Source organism: Grus americana, chromosome 6 (assembly GCF_028858705.1).
Source record: "Grus americana isolate bGruAme1 chromosome 6, bGruAme1.mat, whole genome shotgun sequence".
Taxonomy (NCBI): Eukaryota; Metazoa; Chordata; class Aves; order Gruiformes; family Gruidae; genus Grus; species Grus americana.
Window position 1 is genome coordinate 26,333,255 of NC_072857.1, and position 24,271 is coordinate 26,357,525.

The 24,271-nt window shown below is 41.3% G+C and overlaps 1 protein-coding gene across 3 annotated transcripts in view; it reads right to left on the bottom strand.

Moving 5' to 3' along the window:
- The window catches only part of SESTD1 (SEC14 and spectrin domain containing 1), a 58,754-nt gene extending 47,784 nt beyond the window's left edge, over positions 1 to 10,970 (bottom strand). Inside the window, exons 1-3 of one of the 3 annotated variants that reach the window (XM_054830174.1) lie at positions 10,632 to 10,970; positions 7,471 to 7,533; positions 6,694 to 6,796 (exon numbers count right to left, since the gene is read on the bottom strand). The gene's annotated coding sequence lies outside the window, so the exon portion shown is untranslated. The remainder of the gene's footprint in view (positions 1 to 6,693; positions 6,797 to 7,470; positions 7,534 to 10,631) is intronic. The other 2 variants (XM_054830175.1, XM_054830176.1) reach the window with 2 other exon arrangements.
- Positions 10,971 to 24,271: the final 13,301 nt, after the last annotated feature.

A 24,271-nucleotide genomic window follows, 5' to 3' on the forward strand; every position in this document is an offset into this window, starting at 1 on the left:
CCCAAACCTACACATACTTCATTATCTTCATATTTTCACATATGAACAAAAGTTTGCATCAACTTTTGACTCCAGGGAACATGTTTCTCTGCTGTTGTGAAAAGATCTATTTATTTAATATGAAAGCACTGCATGGCTTTCTGCCACAGTAGTGGCACTGTCCATAGATGAAAATAGTTCTTTTGTTCGGTATTTCCTGAAACCAAAGGAAGCATTCAGCGCATTTGGGGTAGAGGGAGGTGAGTCAGAACAACTGCCAATAATTTCAAACACCTAGCCTCTGTTCCAGAAGCTCCTGAAGTTTTCAATTACCTCTCTTCTGTGAGAGCTTTGATGTGCTCCATCTAGAAGGAAACTCTCACCAGAGTAAGCTATCGGAACATACCAGAAAAAAGTCTTCAGGTTTAAAAATAAAGTTTAATATCCCTCTCTATCTTTAAGACTCCAGATAATCTCAGGATGAATTAAACTAAATGTCTTTTTTTAATATTGGAAAGTGAAACAATTTCGAGAGAGCTGGTGTCAACTTTCCACTGGGAGCTGTCAAAGGTGTTTTAAAAAATGTACACTGGTAAAAAGCAGATAAGTATATTTAGACCTACAAATAAAATGTAAAGTCTTTTTAACTTTTCGGAGGAAGACAAAACAACCAGCTTAAACTGGCCATCAAGCTCTCAATTTAGAATGAGGAGAGAATGATGTGTTGCTTAATGTTGTACCACTATTTAGCTCAAACAGATCCAGTGTCTAATCGTCAATAAAAAAAGGCATTTGGAGTCATTAAATAGAAAAAAGCTATAGAAGAAAAACAAGAGCACTACAGAGAACAGATTTCACTTGAGGGAGGTGAAATACTTCAAGAAGTTGCATTTTATCACTTCCAAAACAAAGACATAATTTTTATATGCTCAAATTTTACAGATATGAAATAAGTTAAAGAGGTTAAATCTGTTTGCTAAATTTCAGAAACAATCTACAGCACTGCACACCCACCTGGAATCTACTTTGCCAATTAAAATACCATATGCCAAATTGTAAAACTTGTGTATACAGGAAACATGCTAAATAAAAGAACCATATTGAAGAACCTCACTGAACTTGTTTAGAATAACTTGGGCTTTCAGATTTTTAAATGAATACAGCAACATTAATTTCCAACAATGTATTAATTCTTTTGAAGATTTCCACAGAAAAGCAGCAAGACTAATCCACATAATATTTGTATTTAAAATCTAAATATTTGAAAGGTGTTTCAGTGAAATGGAAAACTCTTCCAACCCCCTCACCAAACAGAACCTAAGAGAATTTTCTCCACAAGTAGTACTAAATACAAACTGAAATGAAATAGGTGTACATTAGGGGGAGGGTGGGGAGACAGTAAACAAATAGTAAAAAAAAAAATAAAATTTGCAGAACAGGTAAAAATGCAGACAATATATCAGGCTGTACTACAAGGTGATATCAAATCATGACTTGGTAGGCTGCATCCCCTATCATATCTAGGCTCTGGAAAGACTGTAAATTACATTGGTTTACCCAGCAGAGTTTAAATTCTAGAAATTCTTTCAAAAAAAACCCCCAACATACAACTCAAAAGCCACAACACCCACACACAATATCAAGTACATGTAATTCAGCACTAAAGTGCATAATTTCTGATGAATGAAGAATATCACCTGCATTTTCTGCTACACATCTTCAGTCTCACCTAATAAAAAAATTAAATAAGGACCAATGTCCAGACACTGTTTAAACCCATTTAAAAAGTCTATTAGAGGGAGAGGGCAGAGGGGAAAGCTGACAGACTCACATTGACTAGATGACTGGAAGTAAGATGCCCTGAAGATGTTAAGAGAGAAGCTGCTCTGCAATTAACAGGTGTTTTCTTTCTAAGCAACCCAGTGAGAACCACTGGTCAAAAACCATTAACAAACAAAATTAATTCAGGCTCAATGAGAATATAAACACGCTTACACAAATTCATTAGATCTGAAATATTCAATACTCTCAGTACATGGTGCAAGGTCTTTAAATGGGTTAGTCTGTTCACAAGCATCTATTGCAAGTTTCAAAGAATGAGTACTTTCCTCATTCTCTCATCATGTATCAAGCAAGAGAGAGTAGCTGGTCTGTTAAACACAGAACTAAAAGTCAGGGGGAAAAAATCTGGTTTCTATTCCTTGTTCTGCTATGAAATATACATATAGCTTTCAGCAAGTCATTTATCCCTTTTAGTCTTCATTCAGTCCCTCCATCTGTAAAATGGAGATGTTACATATTAATTCCCTTTTTACAAGAGTATTGTGATGTTTAATTCATTAATGTTTTTGAAGACTTGAGAGATTAGAAGGAACTCCATAGATCTGCCTATAAATAACCAGGCAGATGGGCAGCTACATTCAAAATTGTAGCAGCTTGCAAGTCCAGGCACAAACAATAGCACAAATAACAACAGACATTCTGCAGTACTGCAAAACAAAAACAAAAAAGCCTCAGTCATACAGAATGAAATCCTTTTTTTCCACCTTTTAAAATTAAATTTTGGATTGCAGACCTTCAAAATTAACACCTTCATTCCCTGAAGCCAGCATGAAAGTTTTTTCAGATGCTAAGTTCAACCCACAAAGCATTACCCCATGCTTTTTCTGGATCAGCTTAAAAAAAGTTCATCCATCCCACACAGAAATAGAATACATTTACAAGAGAGAGGAAAAGCTGAATATTACAATTATCTATGTAGACTGTTATTTCACCTTCCTTTGAAGCTACATTAAAGCTGTGGGAGAAATGATATCCTAAGTGGCACAAAGACAGAACACAAATGAAGGTGTCTCCAGGGCTGATACCCCAGGGTAATTCGAGAAGCACACCAAATCTGCCCAAAAAATAGAAAATGGCTGTAAGCATTCATTTGTTTATGCTGTCTTCAATTAAAGACCACATGGAACTAGGTTACTCAGCCGGACAGTTTCAAAATAACAATAAAACCTGACAAACATCAGCTTAGGTACTCAAATGCAGCATTTGGATTTTAGTCTTAATGTATTATGAGCAACACTAGAATTTTTACGTTAGAGCCCTTTAACGCCTCAGGAGAAAAGGTAACTCCACATATTTAGAAAAGATCAAATCAAGGTTTTTGCTTTTTCAACTATTTTCTTCAGTTATAACTATTTTCTTTTTGACTATTCGTAAAAACTACTCATAAAAAGGGCATACTGAAGTCTTATACTGTGCCTAATTTTCAAGTTGTACACAAAATATTCCTGATCTTCCATAACTTCTTAATTCACACTAAAGGATTAAGAAAATAAAAAACAGACTCATTAGATTTCATCAGTATGTAAGCTTGTTTAATTTTAAAGCAAAATGCAACCATACAATGTCAGTTCCATCACACATACACAGTTAGCACTCTAACTCAGCAACTTGTGACAGCAGAGGAATGGACAGATTGAAAACGTGCTCTACTTCTGGTTAAACCTGGGGTTAACAGTTTGCTAGGCCATGATCCAAAAGCACATTGCCACAGCCATACCAAATTTAAGGCTGGAAAAACTCCATTTCTCCTGTCCCATTTTTACCTGGAGGTTCAAGGCTTACCTTCTACACTTTGTCTCCTAACTATAGTTAATAATAGAATTTAGAACAGCTGTCTGAACTACTTCCTCTATTTAACCCATTTTCCATATTCATTTCCCCCCCTTCCTCCCTCTCCCCAGCATTTTGTGAGAAGATGAGTGAACCAGCAAATGGAAAACAAGTGAATAAGAGAGGTTATGCCATTAGAGAAGAAAATGAGGTTGTGCCCATAAGTTAACTTTGATCTCAGTCGACTATTCGTTTCACAGAATGGTAGAGCTTTTCCTCAAACTTAGAGCAAATGTCAGAGGGAAAGAAGGAAGAATACTGAGCACAAAACCAACATAACTGAGGATGCACAATAACACCTACACATACAGCTGTGAAACACAATACCAACGGCTCAGTCTTTTCGTACAAGAAGGGCAAGCACAGGACACTGTGCAGCAATTAGCACTCTCTCAAAGAGCAGCACTTCTTTGGATTCAAAGGCCAATGTCTGCAGACAGCAGTCTTGCTCCAACCCAAAGGAACACAGACAGAAGTTTGTAATGATGCTACAACATGACATACAAAATGACAGCTTGCTACAGTATTCTACCCTCTCCAGCCTCAGGCCAAGCCAAACACATATGGTGCACGTTAAATTACAGCAGAATTCAGGCTTCTTTAATCTACACTAGCAAAGAAAATAAGTCACAGGTTTTCAATGCATCTCCACACTGCCTTTTCTGCCATGTTTAGAGATACATCCCACGTTTACCTTCCTGCAGAACGTTAGAGCTTGCCGTTGTAGGACGTAACCACAGGCAACAGAAGACTCTGATCTACCTTATAGCCTCTCTTGCAACAGGCAGCCACGACAGCAGAAGTTGCTGTCATCTGGTATAGTCCCAACTCGCTTCACAGCATCAAGTGACCACAGAATACACAAAATGATGTGATTTGGAAGGTTGCTTCTTCCACCACTTTCTACATAGCAATACATCAATTGAAATGCTATGTTCAAAGCATAGTACAGTAATTTTCTCTTCCTTGTCACACTTCCCTAAAATCCTTAAAAAAAAAACCCTCAAATTCAGCTCTTTAAAGTTTTACTTAGTCAGAGATCATGTGGAAATAAGACAGAAATCCCATAGACTAAATTCTCCCACAGAAACAGTTTTTGAGTCACAGGTCGGGGAAAGAAAAATAATCAATGAATAGTAAAATAAAATGACATACTCCTCTTCTGGCTCCATCTTCTAAAAAACACCCCCCCCCCCAAAAACAAACAAAAAACCAAACCCCGAAACAAACCCACCCCCACCCCCCCCAAACAAGTCATAAAAGCTTGCAAGAATAAGCTGGGGAAAGCGAGTACCTCAGTACCGTATCACCAGTTCTTTAAGGAACTGTCCAAAACCAGTTTGTGATGAAAGATCAGAGGGTTCTTATGCCTTCAGTACTTCATAAAACTAACTACGACAGTGGGAGGAAAGAGATTGGACAATTCCAGGCCATAAGCAGCTGATTCAAAAGACAAAGTCAAAAGACAAACAGCTGCACTGATGAGTACAACTGTTGGCAGTTTGGAACAAGTGAAAAATAACTTTCCTCTGGGGTGCAAGATTAGAACTTCTTGTTCCTTTTATAACGTTTATATAAGAAAACAATCTACAACCTCATAACAATACACTTGTAACCAGTGCCAAGTATGTGTATGTGGCTCAGGCCCTCAGAATCACATCTCAGTCCAGTATAGTGACACTACAACTGAATGAAAGCAAAACAAAAAAGCTCTTCTCAACAGAAAGTCATATAGAGTGGCGGGGGTATGAAAGGGCGAGGGATTGGTTGAGGGAAAAAGTAGGGTGGGGTGTGTAGACATATGCATAGCAGACACAAAAGCAGTCATCCTTTTTAGGTGGAGAAAACTGACACAAAACAAGAAAATAAATGAGAGGCTACTATAAAAAGACTGTTTACAAATCTCAAACATTGAGTTTGATACCTGACCAAAAATGTTCCCAGCTCAAGAGAAAGATTTTGTGTGGAACTTGAAAGATCCTGAACAATTTCCTCTGTAGTTTTTTAAAAAAAACTCATGGTAATGGCTTCCCCCTCCCAACCGCACAACACACAAGGTAGACACAATGAGGATAATTTATTCCTTCATAAAGAATAAGTAATTTGAGAACTTTGCTAATCTTAACCAAACATGAAAGTAGAAGAGACTGAAATACGCCAGATCTGGGACATAAATACCTTGTTCATTCACATTTTTAAGTTTCAAAATATTTCAGAATTACACAAATTCATTGATAGACAAAACAAAAATAATTATCTATGCTGCCCTTGAAGTACTGTGTGCAAGAGAAGTAAATCTTTAACTTACACAGATGTCTTCAGTTTTTGTGCTTATTAAAAACTCTGAACATTTCAGCTGGAAATCACAAATCAAATTGGCCACAGCAACCACAGCACCTCTCCCTCTCTCCCACCCTTTCAAACATGTAGCATGCCATCATAATAAATAAATACATGGTCACATGCTTCAGAGAATATAAAATCAAGCTCTCTAAACTGCCACCTGGAGCATCTTGCATAGATGCACCACTCGTACATTTTCCACTGATACTATTTTCTAGGGCCAAAGCAGAATGTACCATGAAAGAATTAGCAAACAGCTATGCTAGCAGAGAGATAACAGAGAACCTGGATTGAAGGTACAGTGATTAGAAAGAAACCATCACTTTTACCAACGCCTAAAAGTAGATAAGCCATGGCACCTTTCATCTACACATTATGTGTCCATCCTGATCCTTTCCCTCAAGAAAGGCCATTTATTTTCTCAAATTCAGCTGTACATACGATTTAGTGACCAAAACATCAAGTTAACATCAAATCCATTTATCTTATTCTTCCAACACCATTTTTTTGGTAAGGGAGAGGTTACGGGCAGTAGCCTTACTTGGTCTGGTCAACATTTATCCTTCATGGTACCGCTTTAAGAACACATCTCAAGTTCAACTCTGCCAACACCATGAGTTTAGCTTGGCTCTGAATTCTCACGTGCCTACTACATCTATCTCCCTTGAATCACTGATTCTGTGAAGCCCTAAGTCATACCTTCATCTCCTCTTAACTATTGTAATTTCCTTCTTAATGGGTTCTTTATGTCCCAGCGTTCCAAACTTCAGCTTGTCCAAAATGCAGCAGCTCATCTTCTCACCTAGAAACAGGAAAACAACACTCCATATTGATTTTCACTTGCTTCCTTGTCGAGTTTAGAGTCTGCTGTAAGGATATCCTCACTTCAAAATCTCTCACTCTCATTCAGTCTAGAAGAAAAATGCACTAGTAATGCTTTTTACATTTGCTCATCTAAGGTGCTCAAGTCTCTCATTTCTCTCCTGTGCACAGGCTTATCAACCCCCGAGCAGCAACAACCTACTGCAATGCTTTTAAAACTTCTTTCCTTACTCTCATGCACAACCACAGCTCCCTCTTTAAATTAAAATCCACCTGTCTCCAGTGTTATGCAACCCTCCACTGTATTTGCAAACACTTTGCTGAGACACTAACACACACTACAGGAGACGCTATAACACAAGCTGCACTATTTTATAGTTTGGCTTAGATACTATGTAACATAACTGTAGTATCAGAAGCTTTGGTTACTTTATAGAACCTTTTAAAGATTTTTAAAAGTCACAAGATGAAAACAAGGTAAAGTAGGCAAGTTAAAGAAGGCATGAGTTACAGCCTAAATAGGTTTGGGCAAAACCAATTGCAAAGATACTGTTCTATACAGCGTATTCATCAGTGTGAAAGCTTTGTAAGAACCAAGTATATTGCGTGAAAATTTTAAAGATCTTATTTTTGGAAGAGATTGATTTTACTTACCATTGGTACTGGAACGCAACACTGTCTGTTAGGAATACAAGTTTGAGCTCCAGATCCCAGATTCTGCAGATTTAAATGAAAAAACTATTTTACTGTATTTTTAGATGTTAATACCCAATCTAAAACTTTATTTCCTTAGAGGCAATAAACCCTTGTTTTTAACAAAGCTACATAATAGGGGAGTCAACATTTCTATTATATATTCACAAATACTTGTAAGCTGGGCATTTGAGTGGGACAGCAGGAATCCTGTATTTTCTACCAAAACATATGGTAGACATCAACATTGTTTATAATTAGCAGGCAATGCTCCTGAGGCAGCACCGGAAGCAGCGGGAAAGTAACAAGAACCAGAATCCTTGTAGTATGCTTTCAGTCAGAGGTAATCTACACAGAGTTTTAGGCAAAATTGAAAATAGAAGAGTATTAGCATTTTTTGTGAAAAAGAGAAAGAAGGTATCCCTACAGACTAAGTTAATCAATGCTATAAAATTTAAAAAACAACAAATCATAACAAATTAAGAAATGTAAATAGTCCCTATTTGTATTAGAAGATGCAGAATGAAGAGATAAGCATCAAACATAAACCCTCAGCAAATGCTTTAAGACTTGCATGAAACCTTTTAACTGATCAAATTCCACCCACCAACAAAACCCAAAACCTCAAACTTAGCGTATACTGTGTTACAGGCAAAGCCAAGATGCTGAACACATTTCATAGGTTTTACAGTTACTCAGATGCAGCAGTCATTACAGTAATATCTCTCATAACAAGTTTTAAGTTACAAAACCCTCACATTACTGGAAGTTTTCTAGTCAGGCAAATAAAGTAGCAGCCTCAAAAAGATGGAGAGAAGGCAAGAGTACACACCCATAGATCAGGAACAAGAATATGAATAGCAAGTGCTAAGGTAGCTTGAGCAGAGATGCAGTAGAAGTCCTGCAACATCGCTTCTTATTCCTACAAGGCCCTAGGGCAGGTTTTGCCTATTTTATAAGAAGCTACCTATTGAAGGTGTTCTGTATTTCCCCAGCCACACGTAGGTGTTCCTCTTCATACTCTATTCCTAAGGACTCTCAACAGTAGGTAGCATTGTACCAGAGTTCACCATCAATGTATCTAGTCTCTTCCACAAGTACCTCCAGTCCCCTCCCTGCTACCACTCCCAAAGAGCAGCCAACTGAAACCACGCTGAACTTCACCCAACTCCTTTATTCTGCTGCTGGAAAATAACAAAACCATGTACATTTCCCATTCACACAAGCTTTACTGAGCAATGTAATTCCACAGCCAATTTACAATTATAGCCTACGACTCCATGAGACATCACAGCATTGTTTCTTGTAAGAAATTTATGTATTTTCTTCTCTTAACTTTTGTTTCCAGAAAAACTGATGTTACAGATGATCTAAACTGCAAATAAAATATCATCTATTAGCTACTACTTTAGTAAAAACAGTTGGCTGAGGTGATTTTACAGGACTCTTCAAGTAGCAATCTATGATGTAAAAAATTGTGCAAAATCCTCAAGTCCATCGCTAAAAGAACCTTGTAATTGCTCCCAGTTTTGGTGAAGTTTTTTGTTTTCCATCTGGCAGAGCAAAGCACGATCAGCACCTTACCAGCAAGCAGTGGGCCCCTCTGACCAAGCTTCAGTTCTATTCTGTGGCTCACCTTCCCCCTTTTCTCCTCGGTATAGACAATGGGACTAGGACTATAAAAACTCACATTCAGAAAAATGAGAACCCTTATTAGCACAGACGTTCATCACCACCACTGTTCCTATAATGTAATAACAGTATTCATTATTTACTATACACTGAATTTAGCAAAATGTCACAGAATGAGGAAAGAGGGGGAAAAACCCCAATACTTCCTCTTCACAGAGGATTTTAATGTGTGAACAAAGTCAACATCCAATCATTAGGACAATGCAGACACTGCAATACTAAAATGCAGAGGTCCAGTATTTCCTTTGGGATGAAGAAAGACGAAAGGACAACTGACAAAAGCATCTACTAATACCCATCCATATAAGCCTTCACAATTTTGCTCATTACAAATGTTACAAAACCTCAAGAAACAAAGAACCATTCTTCACTAATCGTCTCCACTCTTAAACAGTTGCTTCCATACACTTGTACAAATTCTTTAAGAAAAAAAGGTGCTTTAGAACATCTTGTTCACACAACCGCCTAGCTAAAAAAGCTCTGTTAGCTCTGTCGAGGGGTAACAGGGGACACTAGAGTTACAGGGAGAAAGGCAAAATTGCTAGACAATGGTCCTGTCAAAAATCAACGAAATGGCAACCGTGGCTCTGAGCAACCACTGCTTCAGCAGTGAATCAGCTTCCCGACCAGGCAGCGCTTCCAGAAGCCCAGGAGCGCCCGACGCCGAGGCAGTGACACGGCCGTGACTCGTCCCCACCAGCCCAACGCCGCACTGACCAGCGGCGACGCACCGGGAAAATCCCCACGAGAAGCCGAGCGGATCGGCGAGCCGGGGAGCCGGCTCCCGCCCCCGTCACCCTCCGGGGAGCTCTCCCTTGCCCTACACCCTCTCCTTCCCGAGCCTGCCGTGGCACCCACGGAGCGGCCGCGGAGGGGCCCCGGCGGGAGGGGGCCGCCGCCCTCCCGCGCCCGCCGCCCGCACAAAGGCAGGCCCCGGCGAGGCGGCAGCGGCCACCCGGGAGCCCCCACCCGCCACCGCGGCCACGTATGTAGCGGCGGCACAAACAATACCCAAACCTGTTGCGCGGGTTCCCCTGGGCTGCACCGGCCTGCCGTGCCCCCGGCCCGGGAACAGCCGGCGGGACCCACAAAGGGGAAGGGAAACGGGAGGAGGGGTGGGGGGAGAGGAGGCGACAAGCTCCGCAGCCGGCCGCCAGGTACCCCGTTAGCCTGCAAGCCTGCCGCGGGGATGCGGTACCGGCCAGGGAGGGCGGGTACGGGAGGGCTGCCCTGCCGCAAGGCCGGGCCACCGCCGCCCCCCGGGAGGGCCGGGAGCCAGCCGCCGCCCGACGGAACGGGGCGCCCCACAGCTCCAACACTGCCGCCCGGGGAACAAAGCGCGGCCAGGCCGCAGGGCCTGCGCTGCGCCCGGGGCCGCCCCTCCGCGGGGCTAGGGCGGGCGAAGACTCCCTCCGGACGCGGCTACTCACCCGGCTCCAGCGCTCCCGGTGCCCGGGCTTAGGAGGACGCTGGCGGCAGGGCAGGCGGACGCGGGGCGGAGCCTGGACCCGCCCGCTCCGGCCAGGCTGCGGCGGCTGCTCTCAGCCGCCTCGTACCGCCTCGCCGGCCCGGCGGCAGCCCCCGGGAGCAGCTCCGACCCCTCCCCCGTCGGCAAGGAGACAGCGAGCACCGGACGCTGCTGGGCGCGGGCCCACCTCCGCTCCGCCGCCCTCGCCTCAGCCACCCCCCCCCACACACACACACCTCCCCCCGCCTGCGGGGCGCGGAGCCGCCGTACCGCCCGCCCCTCCCGCGGAGCCGCCGCGGCAGCTGCGCGGGAGCTGGCCGGGCCCAGAGACGGGCAGCGCGAAGCCCCACCCCACCGGGAGACAATGTGCCGCCGCCGCCCCGCTAGGGGGTGCGGAGCGCTGCGCCCCGCAGGCCTTGGCAGCGCCCGGGCCCCCGTCCCGCCTCCTCTCAGTAACTGAGGGGCCGCTGTAAATACCCAGCGCGGGACAGGCGGGAGTCGGACTGGCCACAGATTTCTGAGCGCTAGCCGTCATGTTAAGATAACAGTACTCGTGCATTACGCTTTGGAGATGCTTGTGCGTGAGTGTGTGTTAAATGCGAGTCAAACTGATCACAGGTGAAAACTGGTCGTTGATAGTGCCTCAGGCAGATGGCGGCTTCCACCTGCGGCCCTTTGCTATCAGTGTTTCAGTAATCACAACGCTAACTTGTACTTTGTTTCCCCCAGATTGCAGCTAATAACCGATTGTCTGTCTAGGCTACCTGGCACGCATCCTGAAACTGTCACGCCAAGGCTAAAATAATAAAAGAAAAAATGTGGAAAGAAATGCTATGAAGAAAGCCAGCCAGGACACTTGTCTTGCTTTCAGTTTAACTGGCCTGGGTCAAGTTGCTGTCAGTCTTAAATCTCCTGCCGAACACATCATTTTTAGGCTATGTAACAACTCAGAAAAATCCCCAAAACTGGCTTCTGCACACTCTATCGAAACAGGAATTTTGTTATTTGCAGAGTGACTGAATATCATTCACTATATCTCATTCCAAATATGAAAACTGTCTCACACAGGCTGGAACTGCTTGGTTTCTCCCCGCAAAACAGAGTTTGCTAAACTGGCACAGTTTGCCCCCCTTCCTGGTGGCAGCCAGTCAACGTCTGCTGTAGCAATCGCCTTCAGAGTCACCATCGGAACACGCCTGTCGTAATGGCCTCATCCCTGGCCTCTGCTGACCCAGAAACCGTCCCTCTCTCAGCAACGCAGCCCATTGGACGTGCAAGAGCTACAGATAAGTAATTGTCATTAAAATGTTCAGAGGAGGCCTATCAGCCGAGGCCTGTCAGCCTCCAGAACATACCTTCTCTGTTGGGCCTTTCTGTCCTGGAAGAATACTTAAAACAGCAGCAGGAAAAGAAGAGGAAAAGCAAAATAAACTTCCCTAATGACCTGTAGAACTAAACAGAGAAAAGTGATCTTCATCAGCTTCCCGCCAAAAGTAATTGCTGTAGAGAATCATAGAAATTATTTTGTACTTTATTAAAAGAGAAGGATTTTAACAATATTTTAAGTGTGTGCACTAACAGTTTAAGAAAGCACCAGGTACAACTGTCAGGTGACTTTTACATTTATGCTTATTTATTGCAGACTTGTGGTCAGAAGGTAAGACAATAGAAAGAAGCTTTCACTATTCATGATCATTTACTTAAGATCCCATAGGCTGTATCTTTGTAACCTCTGACTGTAGGACAAATAGTATTTCAGAATACTAGATAAGTGATCTGATGCCCAGCACCAATGTCCACCACGAGTGAAAACTTAATGGCAGTTTAATCTTTAAAAGGAGCAAAACTAAAATCAGTGAAGGGAAAACTACAGCTGACTGCCATACTGAATTTTTCTTTGTTACTTCAAACTTCTAACAGCCACCACAGTGCAGACATTACATTCTGTGTACCATTCCTGTCACATAGCCCATACAATAAATGAAAGTACATCTATTTATAATAAGATTGTGGACTTTTGGTGGTTTTGGTATAGTTTGTGGATCTCAAACTTTTCAGTAAGCATGAACTAATTAATCCTAATAAAATTTCTCATAGTTACTTCAGAGAGGAGAGGAGAAATTTAGTCCAAAAGGACATAGATTCAACTTCTCTGTTTTCCTGGTCACAGCTGGAATCTCTTCTTAATGGCTGAACGAGGTTTCTCCTCCTGCAGAGAGGAGGGGCAGAACTCTTGCAGTGGTTTCTAATGCTCTAAGACAGAGCAACCCAAAAGTTGCTCTCATTTCTACTCTGGCTGGAGCTGGGCTACTTTGAGTATCAAGATGTTCTAACAGGTTTTCTGACTCTTCTTTTCTGTGTATACTCTGCTGAGTGATTTGCCAGGACAGAATCTGAGATGATTCATTTTGTTTAAGGTCATACCGGCAGTTCAGAGTTGTAGTTAATTGCCTTTGCCGTGCAAACTGCCAGTAGAAAGAAATCATAGTACATTTTTGTATCAAGGATCCATTTGATTAAAATGGGCCTTAATATATGCTGTTATTCTCCAGCAGTCATGCCAGATTTACTCAAATACAAATAAAAGTAAATAGGCTGAAAACATCCTGAGCTTTGGGCGCTGTGCTGCGTGCCAACACAACAGAGCCTTTGTTACAGGCGGAGCAGTGCTCTCACAATGGAGTTACTGCTTCCAGCTTCAGTGCTGCACTTCCAGAAAAGTCAGCCTTCAGAGAAAACCAAACCAAACCAACGCCCCCCACGCTTCTAGTGGACCCCAGCTCATCACCGTGACACTGGTCCCAGCTGCCATCAGGTAGGACAGTGGCCATCCTGCATGGCACCCCATGGGCCCGCTACGCACCTTCACTCTTGCTTCAGTTGCCACTGGGTGCAGGGAGACGCTGCCGGGCACAGCCTTGCACCCAGCAGGCTGGAAACCCTCTACCTGGAGTGATTTACTCTGCTGCCTTGCTTGGTATTTGCTTCCACATCTCCATGCAACAGATAGACAATTGGTTTTACCTGCAGCACAAAAATGAATGTGAGTAGTTAAATTAGGTAAACTAGCACTATCCAGCATAGGTGGCTAGAGATGTAACTTGCAGACCATTGCAATTCATAAATTGTATATAGAGTAAATAAGCAAATAACTGTATGCAGCGCGATTAGCGTAGGCTGGCAGTGATGTATTGTAAATAAAAACTGGAGGATGTTTTGTATGTGGAGCTTTATGATCATAACAAGATGGAATCATCGTATTCACGGGTAAGCAGCAGAGACATCTACTACTTTAATGTATTTGTCATACAGCCAGATTCGTGTTGGCAAAACAGTGGGAAAAGTCCCTTCTATGTTGATAAACAGTATCAGGAGGTTTGGGAAGTGGAAGTGACAGAAAAATATAAGCTTTCAGTGCACATTCAAAACATCACAGAAACAAACAAAAGATCTGCTACAGTACTCAGCATGTGAACTACCATTCACTGGCTGCTGAAGGTAGCCACGCTCACTTGCTATTAGCATAAAAATTTGAAATGTCCTTTTAAACACAAATATTAGTTTTTAATCCTGAACCGAGGAGAGATTGTTTCTTCTGAAACAATTAGCAACAAAGCCTTAACTTGTGCTCTTAATAGAATCTGAAACTTGAGTCCCAGATAGCCCAAACCCGTGAGATGATTGCATTTACCGATTAGCACAAGCCAAAAGCCTGGCACTCTGTGGGGGCAGCACCTAGCAGGTTTTGAAGGATCTATGATTTATTATATTCATGCTTATCAAAGGGTGCATAAAACAATCTTTTAAACAGCTATCTCCTGTTGGCAATAATTCTGAAGTTGTTCAGTTAAATTATAGAAAAAAGAGAAAGTCTTTGTTTTATAAAGGTCTTTACCTGAGTGACGTGTCTGTAATGAGAGACAACAGTATGAATTTTTGCACGATGCTGAAGAAAGTCGGGAGTTTTTGTGTCTTTTTTTCATATGCTTCTTAGTGCTCAGATAGAAACAATAAAGCATACCCTGATCTCATCGTATCCTTCCAAGTACTAGAGGCTGTTGGATTGTATGTCCTGCAGCAAACTCTGCAGTGACTTTTATTACTTTGTTTAATTGCTTTTTATTTTCTATAAAATACAATCTTCATAACTTGTCCTTTCCTTTCTCCTGAGGAAATAAGGGCTTTCCTGTAAAAAATAAAATAAAATAGAAGCCTAAAGGCTGCATTACGTGAGTGGTTACCTGGGAAGCAAAGTTATCTGTCGTCAGTATCTTGCTGCCCAGGTTTCTTATGCACAAACATGATTCCCTCACAAATTTATTTGTGTGGAGGAGAAATGGTTGCTGGCTGGCAGTAGACCCCGAGCCTCCACAATACGAGGGGGATGCCTTCCCTTCTACAGAGGAGATCGGTCCACAGGGTCTGGCCCGAGTCTCACATGCAATAACCAGGGTATGGATCTTGATCCTGTCTCTGTAGCTTCAGCGAGAAGGCACACGGCAGCAGAATGGAGATGGGCATGTCTCGGGTCACGTTTGTGGCTGCAGGGGAAGGAGACGAGAACCACCTTACCTGGCGTGTCAGGTGCTTGTGCCATACCACTGAGCAGGTTTGGTGGGATGTCTACCATGTACTCTGTCACCGGATGGCTCAGTCTGATCAGGGGTTACTGCCGTGGGGCTGGTTGAAGAAAAGGAACAACTGTACTTACCATACTAGTTCCCACATGGGGCATAACAGCTCTGAAAAAACATGACTCTGAAATGCTAACTATAGAAGTAACAGAGAGAGTGCTGATTGTCAGTGACATTTTGAATGACTCCTGTACAAAGCACCTAATGTTCTGCTGTAACCATATTTGCAGCCCCATGCTGCTTTCTTCTGCTTGCACCAAAAAAGAAAGAACACGGATTTTTCTAATTATACTTGATTACTTACTGTCTCCCTGCAAGTTGCCCGCTCTTTGGCCATGGGGTTTATTAGCATTAGCCTGTAGAAGCTACATTCGGTACCACCGCTATTTTTTCTTACATTAGATTTACATTTCATTTCCAGCTTCAGAATGAACTATTAGCAAAATGTTAACAGCATAAAGGAGGTTAGATGGTAACGCATGTCAGAGATCAAGACTTGGGCATCCTGTACTGTAGCTGTTACTTTGTGCTGTCTTAGAAAAGGGGAAGACAAAGATGGCTTTACACTTTTTGTGTGAATTCCCCATATTGGGTGATTCTGGATTCCAGCACAGTTCTGACCAGGAGGTGTTAACGAGCATGTCCTTGAGAAAAAACTTCCATACTTTTCTTCTGGGGGTCAGAAGGGGGATCATTTGGAAAGAGAATCAATTGAAAGGAGTTTCCCAATATTTTTTTTTTTCTGTGTGTCTAAATAGCAAGTCTTTCTATGTTAACAAGAACTGGTCAGTTATGGATTTTAAATACATTCTCTATATAGGTTCCTCTTCATATGGCCTGGGTTTCTAACTTTACAAACAGCAGCTGGCTTCCAGGGTATATACTAACAGTAATCACAATCATTGTTAGCCACACTGAATTGAAAGAGGATAAGAAGTATGAGCTATTTTTAGAGGCAATAAGCCAGAGCTCTTCACTCAGAGAAAAGCCATTTTTAGGAGTAAGTGGCTGAGCTGGTTAAAATCCATCACTGTGTCTGCTAGTCTACGTATGTCCTTAAAGCTTCCTGACTTTATAGTTTATTATGTTTATTAAGCATTTAGGGGCTTTAAATTGTAACCTTTGATGTGGAAGAGTGCTTATTTTACAGAGATTCAGTGTTACTCGGTGTTCAGTTACTCGGTGTTCTGTGTTCACCCTGTATGTCAGAAATCTTCAAGAAAGAGAGAATGTCATGGCTAAAACCCCAACTATTTTACTGAAGAAAGGAATCACACCTGTAATTATAATTAAAAAGTAAAACATTATGAAATGCATGAAGGTAATTTCTCATTACTTTATCAAAACTGTTTTGTACAAACTTTAATGCATTTTGAAATGTAATTAATGATGTTTATCCTCAACTTAGAATATTTCTGAAGTCTTAGTCAGAATGGCCAGGATTTTCAAACGCATTCAGAAACCTTAGGAGCCTAATCATGGGACATGTTTCTTCCTGTAGCACTTTTCTGCACACGTAGATCAGAAGTCACGGGCAATTGGGCTGCAATACGGCCCTTATTCACAGAGGTCACCCACATTGCAAACAGGTTGTTGAAGTCATTCAGGCCACCTTGAGAACAAGGTATTATTCAAATGGAACAAGAATAATACTGTCTAATCCATAGCGCTGATAATTTTCTAGTCTGAGGCAAGGATTTCTTGAGCTTTTCGTCTTCACAGCATTTGGTGTTATACAACAACTGAAATTTGGATGTAACTGTTGAGTACTAAATTAGGTACTTGGCACTTTGTCTTCTAGTACATGAACATAATTTCAGAACAGCTCATACTGAGAGATGGGAAAAATAGGGCAGAGGTGAACGAAATCACACAATTTTTACTTAATAAGGTAACACTGAAAAACTTTCATAAAAACAAATATTGTTGGAGAATGTTATCACACAGAGTTACTGTATGTAACAAAATTTTGCAAAACATGAAAATTTAGATTTCTATATTAAAAGAAAAGATAAAAAACCATTTCCTTATAGACTCATAGCAAATTTTACTTCAGCAAATGATCCTTTCTAAAGAAAAGATAATTAAAGCTTTCTTCCCATGAGCCAATGAGCAGGTTGAAAACACAATGTACTATGAATTAAACTTTCAGCACTACAAACTATAAGGAAACTTATCAGATGCACACAGATAAAGGAAAGGAATCTCAGAGAGCACAGTTACAGGCGGCTCAAATACATGTATGCAACTCCAATTTTAGGGCATGTCAGTGGGAAAAAACATTTCTGAACTTGCATTAGGTAAGAAATTTAGAATTAGTCATTTTGATTGTATACAAGCCGATTTCTTATACGGTAACAAATACTGATGAGTACCTTATTGCTTCAATAGTATCTTTCTTGTAATGGTAATAAAGGTGTTTACTTCATATTTCGGCATTAAGCGCTAAAGTTTAGTTATTTCTTAATATTTAACTGGTTAACTTCAGAAAGAGATGAGTGGACCCTTTCCCGCAGCCCCGTGCAGGGTATGCAGTAGCAGCACTCACAGCTACCATGACAGCCTGTCTATACCTACCCATCAAATCCGGCCAGTCAGTCCCTGTGGTTTGTAGATCCTTTTACAGTGAGCTATTCAAGCTGCTGTGTTTGTTCTCAGACTCTACAGAAAAGGAACAGCTATTTGCAACATCATACGTTTGCATCCTTCAGCAAAACCGTGGCGGGGCTATTCCTTTTCAGGTTTTGCAAAATTGTGTTTTGAGCTGGAGGAGGGAGCAGAATTTGTTCCTAATGAAATAGCCATCTGGAGCTAGGGCTTTGCAAGTGCTGTGCTTCTTTAGTGGATGTATTGCTTGCTAGGAGTTTGATACTATTACTGACTTTTAGTGCTTATTTCTACCCAGGCTCGCATTTCAGGATTTTTGAAACATTTGGTTTAACTGACTCAGAAGTATATTTGGAATATTGACATATTTGAAACAACGCAATAAATGCAGAGCTGTGAGAGTGCTTTGCTTAAGCATTTTGCAAGGACTCTGCTAGTTTCACATGATTTTATGAAATAATTCGTTTTTCATTCATTCTTCTCCTCAACCTTTTTTCATAACTGACTGTGGCTATCTTTCATACTTTATCCGTAAGTAAAACATCTGTGTCCTCTAGTTATAATTGGCAACTGAAACCAGACTACTGTGTGCCTTTTTATCCTAACAGCAAATATTTTTGCTTATAATTTGCTGCCTTGTATTTATGAATGCCTGTATGATAAGAATCTGGAGTAAAATAGGGGAAAAAAACCCAAACTATAGAAAGTTAGAATTCTCAGGACTGGCAAGAAACATTTGAGTTTTCCATATCTTGACATTGCGGCAAATTGTCCTAATGAGCCTTCCTGCTTAAAATTCATGAGCATACTAAGCGCGTGCAGTCAGCAGCAGCATGCTTTTAAACCTTCCCTAGGCTAAACGGGCCCCATCTGTTTTCATTGGCTTCTGTACCATCGAGGGCATCTATTACCCCTTCACAGAAACATGTCCTTACGCCTGTCGGTTGTTGTCACCAGTGCCAACTCTTCCCCTATAGCGTCCTCAACATCCACTAGCTCAGGTGAAGTCCCTTTCTGAACTCCACGCTTGCTGGCCTCTTTAGTGGCTAGAGTTTATCGCTTCAGCATTGTGCCGTAAGGGAAGTACGCAGCCTTCTCAGCTTTGCCTTCAGCTAACTCTAGAAACTTTGTTATGCATGTCTCTGTTTTGGTTTCCTTCCTGCTCTAAACACATTTTGGGTTTAGCTCACACTTGTCTCACTGGGCCCACGCTGCCTGTCTCCAGGCCTCTGTCGCCTGGAGGATGACACATGTCTCTCCATCCTCCCACCTGCAGGCAGGCTCTTCTCCATGGTTGGTCATCTCAGGCAGAGTTTGATAAGCCCCAGCTTCATTTGCATCTGCCCCTCCCGCCACGGCCTTTGCACGGTGCGTTTTAATTTGTGTAGCTACACGGTGAACCAGACTGGAGAAAACTAAGATCAAAAATAGCTTCTTTCCTTCCCTCTAAAGTTGGTTCAGGCAGAACTTCCACCAAAGGAAGTATTCATCAAAAACTACCTCGAGTTACGTCGTGGTTTAGCCCCAGCGGGTAACTGAGCACCGCGCAGCCACTCGCTCACCCCTTCCCCCCAAAGGGAATGGGGAGGAGAATGGAAAAAAAGCCCCAGACTTGTGGGTTAAGATAAAGACCGTTTAATAGGATAACAGAGGAGGAGAATAACAACAACAACAATAATAAAAACTCAATCAAGTGATGCACAAATGCTCACCACAATGGAAGGAAGAAGAACAACAATCTGATGCCCAGTCTGTTTCCGAGCAGCAATCCCACCTCCCGGCTAGCTTGCCCAGCTATATGCTGAGCATGACGTTACATGGTAGGGAACATCCCTTTGGCCAGGCTGGGTCAGCTGCCCTGGCTGTGCTCTCCCGGCTTCTTGTGCACCTGGCAGAGCGTGGGAAGCTGGAAGGTCCTTGACTGAGTGTAGACATGTCACAACCTCTGGCAGCATGTGGCAGATTACACATACGTTGTGATATTTAGTGATACAGAAATGTTTTGAGATCAATCAGAATTTGTAAGCTGTGCAGAGATTCCCCATGCAGTTACGTATGACTTCTTCCTTCATTCTTTTAAATTTTCAACTCAGTGTAAGAAATTAAACCATTTTTGACAGAATGGGAAGAAAAGCCTTTTCATAATTCTTGGTCTGGACCGGCTAAGCCTCATAAGCATAATTGTCTTGTATTTATAATTCAAGATGACTACTCACATATATGAAGTTGCTTGTTTGAGTAAAATATCTGCAGAATTAGACATTTTTTTGCACTGACTGGAGTGCAAATCTTGGATCTGTATAGGTAGTGACTACCGACAAGAAGCCCTATTCCTTTAAAACATTTCTGTAGCTCCACTGGCAGGACGGTGGTCTGGACTTTAGATCACCTATAAGCCATGTAAGTATATGAGCACTATAAAATATTTAAAATCAGATTTCTAATTACCAGAAGTCTTTTGGAATAGAACAATCGGCTTTTAGCTGCATGAAATACGAGTCAAACTGACAAACTCATCCTTGGATGTCTCTGTTCTGTCCAGCAGACACTAGAGGCCAGACCCCGGTTGCTCTTAACAAAGGCAGTTTACCTCCCAGAGCCAGAGTGTATGGGATACTTCCCAGATCGTAACCGAAGATGCACAGCATTTCATTGCTTCTCTCACGGAGCAGGACACAGATACACAGTTTTAAACATTTGCAGCAGCTATTCAACAGCAAAGCAAAACAGCAAGCATACCAACCCCTAAAGTCTTTCCATTGTAGTTGGTAAATAGAACATTGTATTTGAGTTTAATCCAGATTATGCCTTAAAATTTTCACCCTTAAATAGATTTCAAGTTTTTCTATTCTGCATATTTATTAATATCCTTATTTTTATCAGTGGCTGCCATACATTTTTTTCAATTACATTTTTAGGTTCCCTGGCAGACCACAGACCATGACTTCAAAAGTCATAAATAAACTACAGTATCCTGAGTGCTGAGCTGCTGCACAATCTTTTAAAAATATAATCTGCATTTCTAATTTCAGTTTTAAATGCAAAAGGAAAGATTTTTCTCTTTGCTCTGCAAAAATCCCTTTAAGATTCCCATTTAAGGAATCAAAAATAAATTTTCTAATGTGCAAAATGTTTACTATTTGTTGCAGTAAAAGGATTGTGCTTTTTTAATATGATCATATTCTCACTTTCATTTATTATTTTATTAACAAGAAACACCAACAATAATAAATTTTATATATATAGTAGTTAGGTATAACAAGGTTACATCCAATAATAAGGAAACTAAACAACCTAATAAAAGCATACGATTGTTTTTAAAGTATGAAATCAATAAATAAGCTCTGCTTATTGGTAATGGAAACAGGTTGCATGCAATTATTTTCCAAACAATTGTAATATAGAAATCATACTTCCTTTTAAAATTGTATTTACACATAACAAAGCAGAATATGCACTTGCTTGCCAATGAATTTCACATCTATTTTACTGGGGAGGGAAATTATTTCACAGTGGTTTTGAAAGCTTAGATGTCTGTAAGCCATTCCAGTGAAAATTCACTTTCTTTTTATCAATCTAGAGGTTTACAGTTGTTCAGAAAAAACAGAAGACTGCAAAAACGTTAGCACAGGAGGAAAGGGAAACAGCAGTTATGGTCACATTATTTATGAACTGTATAATAAAATAAGCCTGATGTTGACTCAACTTTAATTTTGGCATTTCTTAAAAAAGAGCTATAAATGACAGCACTGCAGAAGCATCATTTAGGTTTATTTTTTTTTAAAGAAGAATAAAAAGATAAGTAGCTTTACAGTAGGAAAGCTGCAGTGGTGGAACCCTGAGCACAGGAGAGGGGAAGGCATGCTAATCAGCTTCGTGTCATACGCTGAGATCCCTGATAGAGCAGTGAAGTGATAATCCCTTCCTGCGCAGCACAGGAAGATATCACTTTCAATCTGGACCTCAATATGAGAAGTATAATGACAATTCAGAGCCTGGCGCTGATAATTAGGAAGCTAGAGAGACTGATTTATGAGGAAACGGCATTGATTAAAATTTGCATTTAGAGCACTTTCTCACCGAGGATCACAACTGCTGTATTAGTGTTAGACCAGCATTTTCAAAAGCAAGCATTAATGGGCTGCTGTACTCCCATGGCCTCCGGTACTCAGCAGATTTTCTGAGCAGGTGTTTAACAAAGCCGAGGCCTGCTGAACACCCTTGTGCTAAATACTCCATGAGGAAGCGGTGGGGATATAGTCGAAGCAATAGACACATTACTTTTATTTGTGAAAACACTCAGCCACTTCCCTTTGTTTCCAGCCAGGTGCCCCTGATTTAAACAGCTCAAAGGCATAAATAAAGCAACAGGAGTGAAGGGTCATTAGGATTGTATAGACACGACTGGGAATTCAGCAAACTACGTACCTTGGAACCTCTAACAGAAAAACGAAACCAAACAAGCTCTCTGCCACTACATCTCCTCAGCCAAAAAAATCAAATAACCTTTGACTGCATATGAATGGTACAGCAATAGATGAAAGCACGCAGAAGGAAAGTGGCTATTGAGAGGTTTGGGTGAAACCGGAGGGAGTTGCAATTCAAAGGGTAATTGCATCAGCCACTAGCTGCAGAACCACATCCGCCACTAAAGGTACGTGATGCAACCAAAACGAAGAACATTGCAGAAAGGGGAGATGCAGGTATGTGATTAGATGTAAGATATATCCACACCCTCAAAATGGAGAGTGAAAGCTACAGAGAACTTTCCATGATTTTACCAAAAAACTATTGGGAAGACAAATTTATCTACAAAAAGGATGAACTTGAGAAGGACCTGAAGAAGCTCTGTAGACAGAGACATGATTTGGGAGTTCTAATAGTGTCACTATAACACTATGTACACTAACTAACCACCAGAACTTTAAAAAAAAAAAAAAAAAAAAAAGGAGGGGGGAATAATTCGTTTAGGGAGCAGCCAGGCTTCTGGCAGATTTATGCTGTACATGTCTTGCTCCCATGGTTTCTCCTACCCTTGCTCTCCTCCCCCTACCAATAAATACTTGGAGTTCCTTCCCGGGTTCCTACCCTTGTTATGTAGAGAGCTGTAGTAGAAACGTTGATTGGGGTGAGTGGAGAGTGAATGGGAGTGCCTGGAACAAAGCGCAGGAGAGGATCTAAGGGCCCACGCTTTGATGTCACCTAGATGGGCAGGTCATGGGGATCCCAGCAGATCTGTGTGCAGCTTCTAGGCATACCCAAGTTAGGAGACAAAGGAGAGTGAGTAAATCACCATGACTCTCAGAGATGGGAGGGATGGAGAGGCTGATGACTGTCAGCTCCTAAAGGGTGTATAAAAGGCATATCCAAAATCAGCACATGGAGCTCATTGAGAAGAGTGGAGAAACTGCAGAAAAACTCAGCATGCTAATCAGCTTAGCTAACAGAAGCACGGAAATACTCAATATCTGCCACAAAAATAGAAAGGGATTATAGAGCCTTTACATCATTGTTTTCCACGGCTTATTCTGTGGAATAAGTAATTTGTATTAGTGGAAATGAAGACATGCAAAGCATTATGAAGTAACCTTGGAGAAGTAGAGCTCAGCCTCAGCACACAAGTATTTCTTTGCAGTGAGATTGGTCTTTACACCTTGACGTAGGTCCTGGGGCAGCTGCAAGTGACTAAGGCATAAGCATATGTATCAGAAGATCTAGCACATATAAAGAATTTGTGAATATACATTGCTTTTATTTTGAAACAGATTCATATAGGTCATTGCTCCAGTGAAATATATACTTCAGTAATAATTTTCAAATCTCTCAGGTTCTCATAATTTAACCATTGTTAATTATTTAGCAATTACGCTGATGAAAGGTTAAAAATGATCGCAGAGGCATTTCTTCAGTCATAGGAAGGAGAAATGGTTTAAAATTAAATCCTTGCAGTTGGTGCTTAATGGTAATGACATTCTATTTTTATATTATTTGAAGTAACAGATGATTACTTAGAAACTTCGACACTGGAAAATGGGCTAGAAAAGTATGGTGATCTAAATAACAGACAAGCATTCTCTGCTCTGAGCTCAGTCCATGGTAGATGCCTGTGCAGAAATACAGCTTTACAAATTAATATCTTGATGACCACTGAAAACCACAACCTGAGTTTTATATGTCAGGGTCCAAATGTAAAGTAGGCAGAGACTACAGATAGGAGTGTTGGGAGAAACTTTGCCTTTCTAAGAAAGAACAAGGTATATTTTCACATATTACCAATACAGTAAGCCATGTGTATTTAAATGAAAAATAAAAGTAAGTTAAACCAATAGTGGGTGCAGTATCTTTTTAAAATCATACCTGA